We start from the raw sequence: 13,885 nt of genomic DNA on the forward strand, positions 1-13,885 counted from the left end.
TTGTATCCTCTGTTTTTTGTCTGTAGGGATAACGTTTCTATTAACAATATCTTTCAGGACCCTTTCCTCCGTTTTATGAGCTGTGGAAAAGAAGTTCCTGTAAAATAGTCTAATAGGGGGTATAGGTGTTGTGTTAGTTGCCTCTTCAGAGGTTGCATGGCTTTTCACTTTCCTTCTTATGATGTCTTCGACGAAACCATTGGAGAAGCAGTTATTGACTAGGACCTGCCTTACCCTACAGAGTTCTTCGTCGACTTGCTTCCATTCTGAGCTGTGGCTGAGAGCACGGTCGACATATGCGTTAACAACACTCCTCTTGTACCTGTCTGGGCAGTCGCTGTTGGCATTTAGGCACATTCCTATGTTTGTTTCCTTAGTGTAGACTGCAGTGTGGAAACCTCCGCCCTTTTCCATGACTGTTACATCTAGAAAGGGCAGCTTCCCATCCTTTTCCATCTCGTAAGTGAAACGCAGCACGGAACTCTGCTCAAATGCCTCCTTTAGCTCCTGCAGATGTCTGACATCAGGTACCTGTGTAAAAATGTCGTCAACATACCTGCAGTATATGGCCGGTTTCAAGTTCATATCGACTAAGACTTTTTGCTCGATGGTACCCATGTAGAAGTTTGCAAACAGGACACCTAGGGGAGAACCCATGGCGACCCCATCTACTTGCTTATACATGTGCCCATCCGGGCTCAAGAAGGGTGCCTCTTTAGTACAAGCTTGGAGTAGTTTCCTCAGAATATTTTCTGGTATGTCAAGAGGAGTACAGGCTGGATCACGATACACTCTGTCGGCTATCATTCCGATTGTCTCGTCCACAGGTACGTTGGTAAACAGCGATTCTACGTCCAACGAGGCTCTTATCCCTGTGGCCCGTGTGCCCCGCAGTAAGTCAACAAATTCCTTTGGAGACTTCAGGCTGAAGGCGCAAGGAACATAAGGAGTCAGCAGGCCGTTGAGTCGCTTCGCCAGTCTGTACGTGGGTGTGGGTATCTGGCTAATGATTGGCCGAAGTGGGTTTCCAGGCTTGTGCGTCTTGACATTTCCATACGCATATCCAGGTTTATATTCCCCAATGATCTTTGGCAGGTGGAGTCCGGCTTTCTTGGCGTTCACAGTTTCGATCAGTTTGTTGACCTTTGCTTTTAATTCGGCTGTAGTGTCCTTCGTTACCCTTTGGAACTTAGTTTGGTCAGAGAGTATGATGTTCATTTTCGCCTGATATTCGTCTTTTTTAAGAATGACATATATTGGCGACTTGTCACCTCTCCTGACAACTATCTCCTTGTTCTCACGAAGGCTTTTAGCTGCCGCTTTAAGCTCGGGGGACAGTATGGACCATACTGTCCCCCCGAGCTTAAAGCGGCAGCTAAAAGCCTTCGTGAGAACAAGGAGATAGTTGTCAGGAGAGGTGACAAGTCGCCAATATATGTCATTCTTAAAAAAGACGAATATCTGGTGAAAATGAACATCATACTCTCTGACCAATCTAAGTTCCAAAGGGTAACGAAGGACACTACAGCCGAATTAAAAGCAAAGGTCAACAAACTGATCGAAACTGTGAACGCCAAGAAAGCCGGACTCCACCTGCCAAAGATCATTGGGGAATATAAACCTGGATATGCGTATGGAAATGTCAAGACGCACAAGCCTGGAAACCCACTTCGGCCAATCATTAGCCAGATACCCACACCCACGTACAGACTGGCGAAGCGACTCAACGGCCTGCTGACTCCTTATGTTCCTTGCGCCTTCAGCCTGAAGTCTCCAAAGGAATTTGTTGACTTACTGCGGGGCACACGGGCCACAGGGATAAGAGCCTCGTTGGACGTAGAATCGCTGTTTACCAACGTACCTGTGGACGAGACAATCGGAATGATAGCCGACAGAGTGTATCGTGATCCAGCCTGTACTCCTCTTGACATACCAGAAAATATTCTGAGGAAACTACTCCAAGCTTGTACTAAAGAGGCACCCTTCTTGAGCCCGGATGGGCACATGTATAAGCAAGTAGATGGGGTCGCCATGGGTTCTCCCCTAGGTGTCCTGTTTGCAAACTTCTACATGGGTACCATCGAGCAAAAAGTATTAGTCGACATGAACTTGAAACCGGCCATATACTGCAGGTATGTTGACGACATTTTTACACAGGTACCTGATGTCAGACATCTGCAGGAGCTGAAAGAGGCATTTGAGCAGAGTTCCGTGCTGCGTTTCACTTACGAGATGGAAAAGGATTGGAAGCTGCCCTTTCTAGATGTAACAGTCATGGAAAAGGGCGGAGGTTTCCACACTGCAGTCTACACTAAGGAAACAAACATAGGAATGTGCCTAAATGCCAACAGCGACTGCCCAGACAGGTACAAGAGGAGTGTTGTTAACGCATATGTCGACCGTGCTCTCAGCCACAGCTCAGAATGGAAGCAAGTCGACGAAGAACTCTGTAGGGTAAGGCAGGTCCTAGTCAATAACGGCTTCTCCAATGGTTTCGTGGAAGACATCATAAGAAGGAAAGTGAAAAGCCATGCAACCTCTGAAGAGACAACTAACACAACACCTATACCCCCTATTAGACTATTTTACAGGAACTTCTTTTCCACAGCTCATAAAACGGAGGAAAGGGTCCTGAAAGATATTGTTAATAGAAACGTTATCCCTACAGACAAAAAACAGAGGATACAACTGACGATTTACTATAAAACCAGAAAAACGGCCAGCCTACTCATGAGAAACTCTCCAGACACAAAACAGAATGCTTTAAAAGAGACTAACGTCGTCTATGCCTTCAAATGCCCACTTGGGGACTGTAAGCTCCAAAAAACCCAGTATATAGGCAAGACAACAACATCTCTTTCTTGGCGTTTAACGATGCATAAGCAACAGGGCTCCATTAAGGAACATATAATCTCTTCCCACAACCAAACCATCGCCAGAGAAATCCTAGTAAACAACACAGAAATCATCGATAGATACAGCGATAGCAGGCGGCTTGACGTTTGCGAGGCACTACACATCAAGAAGTCAACACCAGCAATCAACAGCCAATTATTGCACAACTATATTCTACCCACCTCAAGACTCTGCTCCAATATAGAAGCATCAAGAAATATGGACCAATAGGCTTTCTACAAACACTTCTATTCAATATCCATTGTTTTGTGTTCTGTCTTGTGTTGATGAAATTAATACCCTATTAATACTCTTGTTCTGTCTTGTGTTGATGAAATTAATACCCTATTAATGCCACATCTTGTTCTGTCTTGTGTTAATGCCACATCACCCCTTCCACCTCACTCAAATGTAGATATAAAATCGGAGATGCGTAAGTTCTATTCAGTTGTGTATTTGTGAACTAAAGTCTTTGAAAATGTAATAAGTTTTACGAAACGCGCTCGTGTCGCGTCAGACTAGAAATAAAAATGAATTTTGGAGAATTGATTTTTGATTTACCTCCAACAGTGAAAAGAAATGTACAAAAGATTGAGAAAATTCGTGTTAGAATTATTAATCTTACTTTTTCGGTCATATTTAATAATATATGTCTACAGGAAAGACTGCTACCAAAATATACTAATATATATATATATATATAATCTTTGGACAACACCCACCAGTGGGACTCGAACCCAGAAAGCACAACTACCTTCCAGTAGCTGGCATAACTAGTATGCTTTAACCCACTACGCCATCAGACCTTACAAAAGAAGTAGATAGTTCGAGATATATATCTCAAACATCTCTACCTCCCGAAGGCACCAGATGAGTGAGGGGTCAGTCTGCATTTTTCGTCAAGCCACTGTCAATGTGAGAGAACTCGTGTCCAGCTTATAAGCCTATACTTGCATAAACCACAAGTGAAGATAAACAATCTTTGGACAACACCCACCAGTGGGACTCGAACCCAGAAAGCACAACTACCTTCCAGTAGCTGGCATAACTAGTATGCTTTAACCCACTACGCCATCAGACCTTACAAAAGAAGTAGATAGTTCGAGATATATATCTCAAACATCTCTACCTCCCGAAGGCACCAGATGAGTGAGGAGTCAGTCTGCATTTTTCGTCAAGCCACTGTCAATGTGAGAGAACTCGTGTCCAGCTTATAAGCCTATACTTGCATAAACCACAAGTGAAGATAAACAATCTTTGGACAACACCCACCAGTGGGACTCGAACCCAGAAAGCACAACTACCTTCCAGTAGCTGGCATAACTAGTATGCTTTAACCCACTACGCCATCAGACCTTACAAAAGAAGTAGATAGTTCGAGATATATATCTCAAACATCTCTACCTCCCGAAGGCACCAGATGAGTGAGGGGTCAGTCTGCATTTTTCGTCAAGCCACTGTCAATGTGAGAGAACTCGTGTCCAGCTTATAAGCCTATACTTGCATAAACCACAAGTGAAGATAAACAATCTTTGGACAACACCCACCAGTGGGACTCGAACCCAGAAAGCACAACTACCTTCCAAAGATTGTTTATCTTCACTTGTGGTTTATGCAAGTATAGGCTTATAAGCTGGACACGAGTTCTCTCACATTGACAGTGGCTTGACGAAAAATGCAGACTGACCCCTCACTCATCTGGTGCCTTCGGGAGGTAGAGATGTTTGAGATATATATCTCGAACTATCTACTTCTTTTGTAAGGTCTGATGGCGTAGTGGGTTAAAGCATACTAGTTATGCCAGCTACTGGAAGGTAGTTGTGCTTTCTGGGTTCGAGTCCCACTGGTGGGTGTTGTCCAAAGATTGTTTATCTTCACTTGTGGTTTATGCAAGTATAGGCTTATAAGCTGGACACGAGTTCTCTCACATTGACAGTGGCTTGACGAAAAATGCAGACTGACCCCTCACTCATCTGGTGCCTTCGGGAGGTAGAGATGTTTGAGATATATATCTCGAACTATCTACTTCTTTTGCAAGGTCTGATGGCGTAGTGGGTTAAAGCATACTAGTTATGCCAGCTACTGGAAGGTAGTTGTGCTTTCTGGGTTCGAGTCCCACTGGTGGGTGTTGTCCAAAGATTGTTTATCTTCACTTGTGGTTTATGCAAGTATAGGCTTATAAGCTGGACACGAGTTCTCTCACATTGACAGTGGCTTGACGAAAAATGCAGACTGACCCCTCACTCATCTGGTGCCTTCGGGAGGTAGAGATGTTTGAGATATATATCTCGAACTATCTACTTCTTTTGTAAGGTCTGATGGCGTAGTGGGTTAAAGCATACTAGTTATGCCAGCTACTGGAAGGTAGTTGTGCTTTCTGGGTTCGAGTCCCACTGGTGGGTGTTGTCCAAAGATTGTTTATCTTCACTTGTGGTTTATGCAAGTATAGGCTTATAAGCTGGACACGAGTTCTCTCACATTGACAGTGGCTTGACGAAAAATGCAGACTGACCCCTCACTCATCTGGTGCCTTCGGGAGGTAGAGATGTTTGAGATATATATATCTCGAACTATCTACTTCTTTTGTAAGGTCTGATGGCGTAGTGGGTTAAAGCATACTAGTTATGCCAGCTACTGGAAGGTAGTTGTGCTTTCTGGGTTCGAGTCCCACTGGTGGGTGTTGTCCAAAGATTGTTTATCTTCACTTGTGGTTTATGCAAGTATAGGCTTATAAGCTGGACACGAGTTCTCTCACATTGACAGTGGCTTGACGAAAAATGCAGACTGACCCCTCACTCATCTGGTGCCTTCGGGAGGTAGAGATGTTTGAGATATATATCTCGAACTATCTACTTCTTTTGTAAGGTCTGATGGCGTAGTGGGTTAAAGCATACTAGTTATGCCAGCTACTGGAAGGTAGTTGTGCTTTCTGGGTTCGAGTCCCACTGGTGGGTGTTGTCCAAAGATTGTTTATCTTCACTTGTGGTTTATGCAAGTATAGGCTTATAAGCTGGACACGAGTTCTCTCACATTGACAGTGGCTTGACGAAAAATGCAGACTGACCCCTCACTCATCTGGTGCCTTCGGGAGGTAGAGATGTTTGAGATATATATCTCGAATTATCTACTTCTTTTGTAAGGTCTGATGGCGTAGTGGGTTAAAGCATACTAGTTATGCCAGCTACTGGAAGGTAGTTGTGCTTTCTGGGTTCGAGTCCCACTGGTGGGTGTTGTCCAAAGATTGTTTATCTTCACTTGTGGTTTATGCAAGTATAGGCTTATAAGCTGGACACGAGTTCTCTCACATTGACAGTGGCTTGACGAAAAATGCAGACTGACCCCTCACTCATCTGGTGCCTTCGGGAGGTAGAGATGTTTGAGATATATATCTCGAACTATCTACTTCTTTTGTAAGGTCTGATGGCGTAGTGGGTTAAAGCATACTAGTTATGCCAGCTACTGGAAGGTAGTTGTGCTTTCTGGGTTCGAGTCCCACTGGTGGGTGTTGTCCAAAGATTGTTTATCTTCACTTGTGGTTTATGCAAGTATAGGCTTATATATATATATATATATATATATATATATATATATATATATATATATATATATATATATATATATATATATATATATATATATAGTGACGATAATCTCTTTCAAGAGAGATTGAGCCTGCTCTTCTCTACATAAAGTTACTTATATATACAACAATAAGATGCTACCTTCAAGATACGTCTACCAGTAGCACAAAACGTTTTGACCAGGAGGCAAACGTCCCCAAAACACCCCCCTACTCCACACTCCCTCCATGCCGGCTCCGTCATCAACTGGCAAACTACCATTCCCAGCCTGCCTGCTTCTGATTGGTGACCTGCCGACTGCACACCTGCACCTCTGCACCTTAGCGCCCTGTACTTAGTTGATGTCTGGGCTTGTACCAGTCATTGAAGTTAGAATATCTTGTGCTCTCAAACTGTGAACAACTAACTGATATACGCTCTGTCTATCAGGTGGATGTTTCTCAGCTAGCGCTTTATTCTCAGCACCTGTTTAATCACTTTTCTGTCTTTATATTATAGAGTAATGTCATTCCTGTTCTTAATTTTTATGTTATATTTTTTTACCTGTTTGTTTGCACTGTACATAGCCAAGGGATTCTTTTGTTCATAATTTGTTTTCAATATTAATTAAAGTTTCATTGTTCATACTATGTGTTTTGCGTGACTTCCCTTAATTTACCACAGACAAAAGCCAAGCAGTCTATATTTTTTTTTTTGGAAATGTGACTAGGCATTGACACCAGCCATTAGGAGGACTGCCGAGCATCTACACTCCTACACTTTCCCGTCACATTTAATGGGGGCCTGTCCGGGAGCCTCACTCAGGTGCTAGTACTAGAACATCAATTTGTGGTAAGTGTACTTGGCTTTGATACAGTTGCTTTTCAATATTTTCATTACATTTAATATTTATATGGTGCTGTGTTTATTGTGCATTCCGAGAGTAGCATATTGTGAGTCTTGGATAACTTTGGATTACGTGGTTACTGGAGGCCTCAGTCATTCTCTTAATTGGTCATCCCTCCCTCCGTGTTATTACTCGTGTTTTCCACCTTTTGTCCCTAGGATATTTCTCAATCTCAGACAGATCATCATTTTGGTACCCTGGTACTTTGGTTAGTCTTCGGGTCAAAGCACCCTATCTTCTGCAATCCGACTGAAGGAGAATACAGAGGGCCATAGTTCCTCTAGCACGGACTAAGTTGATGAGTTGGGACCTCAACAGCAGTTCTCGTCACCAGTTGACACTCGCACCCCTACACGTTGGTCAGAGATGATGATATTTACTTAGGTAGGGAATTAGCTTTCTTTTTTTCAGAGCACAAAGTTCGCTAATTCTGTAAGTATCATGTTTCATTTAGTGGGAAAACCCTTGCTCCTGTCCTATAGAGACTCGGCAAGGTATGCCTACATTCTTGAACTACCTTATACACTTTTGAAACAATTAAATGTTTCATTTGTTTTAGAAACTATAGGTTTCAATTTACTAGGATTTTCTTGCCCTGATTCTCTTACACTGAGTACCGGGTACAAGATTTCCTGCGCTTTTGATTGACTAATCATTTATCCTACTAAAATTAACGTTAATTGTTAACTATTAAAATTCCACCGAATAGTTACCAGTTGCCACGTTATCCTGTTACTGACACTTCCATATCACAAGTATATTCGTTTTACATTTATTTGCTATTTTTCACCATGTTTCGTCTCCAAGCTTTTCGTAACGATCCAGCAGGTGAAATAGGGAACTTAAGTCGTGCCAAGAAGACCGAATTACAAACTCTTGCACACGAGTATCAACTAAATGTTCCCCATGGAGCCAACAAAAATGACTTGCACAATTTAATATTGGATCACCTCTTAGATGAAGGGAAGATTGACTCTGAAACTCACGAAAATTATTCTATTGCAGATAGACATGCTCTGACAACTATAAAACTAAAGCTTGAACTTACAAAGATCAAGCGGGAACAACAAAAAGAAGCTCTACAAATGAGGGAAAGAGAGACAGCCCTAAGGAAAGAAGAACAAGAACGAGAGGCGGCCCTAAGGAAAGAACAACAAGAACGCGAGGTGGCCCTAAAGGAACGAGAGGCGGCCCTAAGGAAAGAAGAAGCGGCCATAAAGAAAGAAGAACAAGAACGCGAGATGGCCCTCAAAGAACCAGAGGCTGCCCTGAGGAAAGAAGAAAGGGAACGTGAGACTACGCTACTCCGTGAGCGTGAGCGAGTACAGACTGAAGCAAGACAACGTCACCTGGAGATGCAACGCGAGCATGATAAGAAGCAAGCCGATATGGATATAGCATGTCTTCAACATGAACTCGCGTTGGAAACTACACACCACACTCAGCGCCAATAAGCTACCGCTAGTCTTCCCATAAGTTTCAATGTCTCCCATGCAAGTAAGTTAATGCCACCATTCGTTGAGACAGAGATCGATGTCTTTTTCACCAGTTTTGAGACCCTAGCTAAAAAACTTAGCTGGCCTGCAGACCAATGGTCTACCCTTCTCAGAGTGCATCTCACAGGTAGAGCTGCGGTTACTCTCAGTACCTTAGCGTCTGAGAATGACTACCAGACCCTGAAGCAAGCACTTTTGGACGCCTACCTTCTCTCCACCGAAAGCTACAGACGAAAATTCCGTGATTATCTAAAGGCAAGTACCACCACTTTTTTAGAATTTGCCAATACAAAGAAAAGATATTTCATGAAATGGCTGGAAGCAGCACATGTCTCTACATTTTCAGAACTCGTCAACCTCATTCTAGTTGAAGAATTTTTTAGAAGTGTTCCCCCTTCCGTCCGTTTATATTTAGCAGACAAAGAAGAAACCGACTACATCAGATGTGCGAAGTCAGCTGACACCTAAAGCCTCATCCACCGGCTTACACCAGAACCACCTTCCAGTAAGAAGTCTTGGTATAGTTATTGTAAAGTGAGTGCCGATCAAGCGAGCTCTCAATTGTATTGTAAGTATTGCAAACTCTATGGACATACCACAGATAAATGTGGGTAGGCTCAATACAGAGACAATGAACCTCCTAAACCCAAACCGACTCCTCCTAAGTCAGGTAAACCTGTGATGAATGTTGGTGTTCCTGTTAATGATCTTTCTCTTTTCAGCAAACACCTGTATCCTGGAACTGTCTATGCCAGCAGTACAGATTCGGAGGGACGTTTCAAATAGAAGATCTTGAGGGACACAACGGCTCTTCAGTCAATAATATTGAAATCAGCTGTGCCTAACATCACCTACACCGGGGAAACCATCCTTATCACTGACCTCACTGCTACCACTCCGTATCCACTCGCCAGAGTCCACCTGGATTGTCATTTTGTGACCGGTGAAGTCCAAGTCGCCTTCAAGGAAAAGCCTTTTCCCATGTCTGGAGTGCAACTTCTCCTGGGCAACGACTTGGCAGAAGATCTGCAACCGTCCAACCTGATCATCATGGACAAACCCCAGGTGTGTAACTCTGTAGTGGAGAATCCCATCTTTAAGTATGTTTCAGCAGAGGTCCAAGAAAGTGATGATGTTTCTCCTCTGGTTTTGGTGACCACCCTTGCACAAGCTGCACGCCCGCAACCAGCTGACTCTACTGCAACCGCTCTCCCTCAAGACCCTCAGAATCTACCACCGAATCTTACTAGTTTGGAGTTCCGTAAATTACCGAGGGAGGATCCATCATTAACACCATTATTTTTCCAGGCTGAGACTCAACCCGACAGTTTCCTTGGGTTCTTCCTAGAGAATCAGTTGCTCTACCACAGATACAGACCCAGTAAGCTGAAGGAGGACGACGATTGGGCAAATGTCGAACAACTAGTGGTTCCCACCAGCCTACGGCCCGATATTCTACACCTGGCCCACGGAGCACTTTCACACTATGGTTTTAACAAAACCTACCACGGAATCAGACAAGACTACTACTGGCCAGGTATGGTTAAAGACGTCAAAAGTTACGTGCAACAGTGTCATACATGTCAAAAGGCAGGTAAACCTAACATCTCTATTCCCCAGGTTCCATTAACTCTTATACAGGTGCCTGCGGAACCTTTCCACAGAGTCATCATAGACTGTGTTGGTCCTTTACCCCGGACCAGTTCTGGCAACGCCTATATACTAACTATCCTGTGTCCTACCACCAGATTTCCCATAGCAGTTCCAGTAAAGAACATTACAGCTGCTACTGTGGTGAAACAACTATTGAAGATCTTCACCCAGTACGGATTTCCAAGAGAGGTTCAAAGTGACTGTGGCACCAACTTCACAAGTGATCTCTTCAAGAAGACACTGGAAGAGTTCAACATCACACAGGTATTGTCCAGCCCCTATCATCCTGCTTCACAGGGTTCTCTTGAACGTAGTAATCAGACTATTAAAGCATGCCTAAAAAAATTTTGCAATGAAACCTTAAAGGACTGTGATAAACAACTTGACCTCAATATGTGCATTTTCAGAAGTCTCCCCAATGAGTCTCTAGGAGTATCTCCTTATGAGATGCTCTACGGACGTAAGTGCCGTACGCCTCTCAAAGCTTTTAAAGACTCTCTACGTAATGCCACCTTCAGTGACCCTCAGAATGTGCCCCAGTTTCTTCAAAACTTAAAACACATTCTAGAGAGAGTACGTAAATTTGCTAATGACAATCTATTAAAAGCTCAGGAGAGGATGAAGACTCATTTTGACCAAAGCAGCAAACTAAGGAAATTTAAACCAGGAGACTTCGTGTTGTTATATTTTCCTATCCCAGGTTCTCCATTGCAAAACAAGTTTTCAGGACCTTACCGCATCAAGGAGTGCAGAAACAACCACAACTACGTTCTTGAGACTCCAGATAGGCGGCGGAAGACCCAGTTGTGCCACGTCAACCTCCTGAAGCAGTATCAAGGTACTCCCCCCACTGTGTTGGTATCATTATCCACATTTAAAAGTCCATACCTTCACAGTGAGACCTTCCCTGCTTTTCCTCCCGAAAGCACTAACACTGAGTCAGTGCCTTCCAACTCGGAAATCCTTAATGATCTTCATACCTATTTGCAGGACAGTAATAGTGCTCCTCTCATCAGAATCTTCAAGGAACATCAGAAGTTGTTCAGCGATGATCCACAGGAGGGTAATGTCGTTCAGCACGACAACCAGCTACTCCCTGACACCCGGCCGATTCGTCAAACTTTGTACCAAATCAGCCCGAGCAAAAAGGAAGTTATGCGTGCTGAAGTACAGTACCTCCTGGATCATGGGCTGGCCACCCCTTGTGAGTCCCCTTGGGCCTCACCCTGCATCTTGGTGCCGAAACCGCACGGTAAAGTGAGGCTGTGTACCGATTACCGGAAATTGAATCTTGTGACTGTCAAGGATGCTTACCCATTACCTAGAATAGATGACATCCTTGACGCCATTGGTAATGCTCGGTATCTATCCAAATTAGACTTACTCAAGGGATACTACCAAGTGTGTTTGACAGAGCGAGCTAAGGAAATGTCTGCCTTCACCATTCCTTTTGGCCTTTACAGATGCGAACGCCTTCCATTTGGACTATGTAATGCCCCGGCCACTTTCCAGCGAGCTGTCAACCGCGTCATCCAGGGCTTAGATCATACCTACGCCTACTTGGATGATATCGTTGTGGCACTAACTAACTAACACCTGGAGCGAACATCTGCTCCAGCTGCAACGATTGTTTGCCAAGCTCCTGACAGCCGGCCTCACCATCAACTTGGGCAAGTCCACCTTTGCTAAAGGTAAAGTGCGTTATCTTGGTCATGAGATAGGGAGTGGCAGCCTAGCTCCGTTAAACATACACACTTAAGCCATCCAGCATTACCCACAGCCTACCACCAGGAAGCAGGTCCTGCGCTTCCTTGGTCTTGCCTCCTACTACTGTAGGTTTGTGAAGAATTTTAGTACGGTAGCGACACCATTCATCACTTTAACCAGCCCCAAGCAACGGTATCATTGGACCATTCAGCAAACCAGGTCCACCTGGAGCTGCCGTGGGGTACAGACGTGTCGTCTGGCCTCTGGTAGTTTGGGGTGTTTGCTGTTTTCGTCACCAGCAGGTGTGGGCGCCTCTTCCCCCCCCCCCCTTCCCTGCTGTTGTTGCTGGCTGCGTGTTGACGTGGCGAGCTTGCCATGGGTGGTCTCCTTCCTCCTGTTAAGCGCGTGAATGGGCCTGGAGTTCACTGATCGTGCTGGATATGCGGCTATAGAAATGGTTATGTGTGACATGCTCCGTATCCCTGTGATGGCCATTTATGGTATTAAGCTTGTAACTGCCCACTGGGTTGTCATCAAGTTCGTGACGGAGGAGAAGTACCGTGATTTCCTCCGTCGTTACGAGGGACGTTCGTTGCCGCTGCCGGGTGGTGCCGGCTCTGTATCCATCTCGGACCGTAGTGGTGCACTGACTTATGTCAGTGTGCATGGGGCGCCCCTGGAGTTTCCCGAGGACCTTCTCCGGCGTTACTTTCAGCGGTTTGGAGCGGTCATCAGTGTGCGGGTCAACACGCTCTCCTCTGGGAGGTATGCAGGTAGGCGGACGAACGTTCGCACCTTGGGGATGCGCCTGCGGTCGGATATTCCATCTTCGGTCCGGCTTCTGGAGTACTACGTTCGGGTATACTATGCCCAGCAGCCTCGTACCTGTTTCCGGTGTGGCCTGTTGGGGCATCAGGCTGCCGGGTGCGATGGAGCTCCGATTGCTCAAGTCAACTTGTTCCAGGAAGAGGATTTCCCGCCGCTCCCTCTGGACGAGGACTCCGAGAGTGAGGAGGTAAACGTTTTTACCTCTTCTGTTTTCTGTTCGTTGCTGAGGCTCCCCCTGCGTCGCCCGACGTTCTCCCAGTTGTCGCCGACCCTCCTCCGGATGTTGCGGTGCCGTCGGATGCTACTCCTGCTCCTGTCACTGTTTCTCCCGTGGGCCTTCCTGATGCTCCCTGTGAGGCATCGCCGTCTGCACACCCGACTTCAGCTGCTGCACCTGGCCCTGCATCCTCGCCTCGGGTCCCGGCTGTGCTGGGTGCTGGGGTGGCTGTGGGGGCCCCTGATGTGTGTGGTCCGGTTCCCCCTGTTGTCGAGGCTGCTGCTGTTCTGCGGCGGGCGTCGGTTCGTCCGGCTAGTGGGGCCCGTGTTTCTGAGTCAGCTTCCGGCTCTGACAATCTCAGGCCGGTGCCCAAACGTTCCTGGCGTTCGTCGTCTGCCTGGGCTGAAGTTGGGGAATTTAGTGACTGTGGGTCTTCGGGTGTGGATGGAGTGGTTCCGGATGCGTCGCTGGCTCCGCAGTTAGTGGTGGCGGAAGTCCATGTGCCTGCTGACGTTGGTGTCCATGTCTCGGGTGTGCCTGATGTTTCTTCTCCACCGGGGGCCTCTCCGCAGTGGGGAGTGGTGACCTCCGCTGCCAGGGATGGTGGGGATGATGGGGTTGG

Source organism: Procambarus clarkii, chromosome 8 (assembly GCF_040958095.1).
Source record: "Procambarus clarkii isolate CNS0578487 chromosome 8, FALCON_Pclarkii_2.0, whole genome shotgun sequence".
NCBI classification, from domain to species: domain Eukaryota; kingdom Metazoa; phylum Arthropoda; class Malacostraca; order Decapoda; family Cambaridae; genus Procambarus; species Procambarus clarkii.